We start from the raw sequence: 3,778 nt of genomic DNA, 5'->3' as shown, positions 1-3,778 counted from the left end.
TGAGACCAGCCTGCCCAACATGGTGAAACCCCGTCTCTACTAAAAATACAAAAATCAGCTGAGCCTGTTGGCGCCCGCCTGTAGTTCCAGTGGGGCAGGAGGCTGAGGTGGGAGGATGACTTGAGCCTGGGAGGCTGAGCTTGCAGTGAGCTGAGATCAGGCCACTGCACTCCAGCCTGGGCGACAGAGCCAGACTCCGTCTCTAGATACATATATAAATAAATAGAAAACATTTACATTTTTATAAATCACACTTCCTCACTTAACTGTCCCCACTCTTGTTCAGGTTCTGGCCCCCTGGTGGAAGTCGGGCGGGCGCCTTCTGGGGGCTGACATTGAGGACCAACATGAAGTCAAATTTTCGTCCCATTTCTCAAAGGAGGAAACTGAGGCTCAGAGGTGAGGAAGAGCTCGAACCCTGTCTGTCGAGCCCTCTGATCGCCACCCTCTTGTCCCTCCGGCGGGTTAGACCCGATGTCGCGCTGGTCCCTACAACATCATCCCCAGGGGCTCAAGCACCTCCGGTAGTTCAAGCAGGGAGAGGAACGCCTGAGACACCCAGCTAGGAGGGAGGAAGGAGAGTTCCGCAGATGACAGGCGACCTCCTCCCGGCCACCCCCAGCCGGGCAAGACCCGCAAGAGCCGCGGCGGGGGTGTTCTCCACCAGGGGGCGCTGCAGGGCCGCTGTCTATAGCGCCAGCTCTGTGCTTTCCGGGTGAGAATCAAATCATCCCAGAACCGTCTGGCCCTGTGCCTCGGCCTAGTTGTCCTCAGCCTGGCGTGTATGTTAGAATCACCTGGGAGTGCTGAAAGACCCCAGTCTTCAGGCCACACCCCAAAACAACGGAATCAAAGTCCCTGGGAGTGGAGCTAGGGCATCAGTGTTTTGCAAAGCTTCCCCTAAGTGATTCCAGAAGTGCAGCCAGATTGGGAACCACTGACTATGGGTTTTCATGACAAAGTAAGAAAAGATGCAGAAGAATATGTACAGTGTGACTGGACGCGGTGGTTCACATCTGTAATCCCAGCACGTTGGGAGGCCAAAGGCCGGCAGATCACTCATCAGGAGTTGGAGAACAGCCTGGCCAATATGGTGAAACCCGGGTTCCACTAAAGGATTAGGTACTAAAGATAGAGGAGAATCTTTTGTATCTACTAAAGATACAAAATATATTAAAATTGTCTACTAAAGATACAAAAGATACAAAGATACCTGGCTTGGCACAGTGGCTCACACCTGTAATCCCAGCACTTTGGGAGGCCGAGGCAGGCAGATCACGAGGTCAGGAGATCGAGACCATCCTGGCTAACACAGTGAAACCCCGTCTCTACTAAAAATACAGGGGGAAAAAAAAAAAAAGCCGGGCGTGGTGGTGAGCGCCTGTAGTCCAGCTACTCGGGAGGCTGAGGCAGGAGAATGGCGTGAACCCAGGAGGCGGAGCTTGAAGTGAGCCAAGATGGCACCACTGCACTCCAGCCTGGGCCACAGAGTGAGACTGTCTCAAAAAAAAAAAAAAAAAAAAAAAAAATTCGCCCGTATTCATTACAACAATAACTATTATTTTTGTAGCTCTTACTATATTACAGGCACTGTTTGAAGTGCTGAGATGGCTTTAACACAAATTTAGGCGCTCTTACTGTGCACATTTTACAGGTGGGGGAAACTGAGGCCCAGAGATGGTACATGCCTTGCTTAGGGTCATATAGCGCTGGAATCTGAACACAGGCAGTCTGACTTGACTCAAACCCCATTCATGTGACTCTAGAGTCTGTGCCTGGGCGACTGCCAATTGTTGCCCCCTCTCCCCCACCCTACAAGCCCCAGGCAGGGGGAAAGCGGGGTGTGGCGGAGCAAGGGCCAAGAGAACAACGGGAGTGAGTGTAACGGATCGCTAGGGGCCTGAGGTGCTGGCCTGGGAGAGTTCACCGTCCTGAGGCTTGCAGTGGTCTCTACACCTCCCCTCTCCCATGAGGGGGTCACAGTCAGGTGTGAGGTGGGCTGGCGGTGACTAGCGCTGATTAATAAAAGTTTATTGGACTTGCTGAGTTCCATGCAGGCCTCGCTGGGAGGCCTGCTCTAGGAGGCAACAAGCCTTCCATCTTCTTGACGATGCTAAGAGAATGAGATCCCTATTTTCAGGTACATAAATGAAGGCACCAACTGGTAATTAACCGGCCGAAGGTTGTAAGTGACAGCGGGGGCTGGGGGTGGGGTGAGACCAGGCAACAGCACTGCAAATACCCGTCCCCCACCCAACCCCGTCCCCAGCTCTTGTATGCCCCTGCCCCACCCCACAGCTCTCCACTCAGAACCAAGAATGTCCTCCCTTGTCCTCTCCCTGGGATAGGTAAAGGCTAATTTGGAGTCAAAACTCCAGTTTTCTGGGATGATTCCCTCGAAAATCCTGCCGTCCGGGCTGGGTGCGGTGGCTCATGCTTGTAATCCCAGTGCTTTGGGAGGCCGAGGTGGGTGGATCACTTGAGGTCAGAAGTTTGAGACCAGCCTGACCAACACGGCGAAACTCTACTAAAAATACAAAAATTAGTCGGGCATGGTGGCACGCACCTGTAATCCCAGCTCCTTGGGAGGCTGAGTCAAGAGAATTGCTTGAAACCGAGAGGCGGAGATTGCAGTGAGTGGAGATCACATCACTGTGCCCTCCAGGCTGGGTGACAGAGTGAAACTCTGCCAAAAAAACCCCAAAAACAACAACAAAAACAACAAAAAGAAAAGAAAATCCTGCTGTCTGGGAGGCTGAGGCGGGCAGATCACAAGGTCAGGAGATTGAGACCATCCTGGCTAATACGGTGAAACCCCGTCTCTACTAAAAATATAAAAAATTAGCCGGGCGCGGTGGCGGACGCCTGTAGTCCCAGCTACTCGGGAGGCTGAGGCAGGAGAATGGCGTGAACCCGGGAGGCGGTGCTTGCAGTGAGCCGAGATTGCACCACTGCACTCCAGCCTGGGCAACAGAGCGAGACTCCATCTCAAAAAAAAAAAAAAAATTCTTGCTCTCTGAAACCATAACCATGAATTTGGGAACTGAATTTAATCCTCCTTGAGTTAAAAATAGTAAACATTGTTGCTGCCATCTCTGGGTTACAAAAGTGCCCATCTCGTAGCTGAGTCCTTGGCTGATACTCTCGTGGTGTCTGGGGGCAGAGATGGTTCTGTCCATTCCAGAGAAACACAGATTTAGACTCTTCAGGTCTTTTCTCTGCCAGCTGTTGCCACAGGGCACACTGTGGGGCATGGTATCCAAGATGATTGCCATCAGTTCTCCTCCCCTTTGAGCCCACTACCTTTCCCATCAAAATGGGATCTGTTTCTCCTCAGCTTGAACCTGGGCTAGCCTTAGGACTTGGTTGAACCAATAGAATTCAGCACAAATGATGCGATACAAGTTCCAGGAGTTTGAGGCTGTATTGAGCTATGACTGTGCCAGTGCACTCTAGCCTGGGCGACAGAGCAAAACACTGTCTAGATTCTACCATTGACATTTTATCATGCCTGCTATATCACAGGTGTGTCTGTATCCCATATCCATGAAGCCATCTTTTTTATGCATTTCAAAATAAATTGCAGATTATCTGTCCACTGCCCTTTTAATGCTTCATATCATTAAGGTTTAATTGTTTGTTCTTTTGACAGAAGAATGTAAAATACACACAAAATGCACAGATCTCAGGTATAAATTCAGAGTTTTGACAAATACATACTTCTGAAAAATCAAATGCCTATCAAAATACAGAACTCAGGCTGGATGTGGTGGCTCAC

The sequence above is a fragment of the Macaca nemestrina genome, chromosome 20, assembly GCF_043159975.1.
Source record: "Macaca nemestrina isolate mMacNem1 chromosome 20, mMacNem.hap1, whole genome shotgun sequence".
NCBI lineage: Eukaryota > Metazoa > Chordata > Mammalia > Primates > Cercopithecidae > Macaca > Macaca nemestrina.
This window is presented reverse-complemented; position numbering follows the sequence as displayed.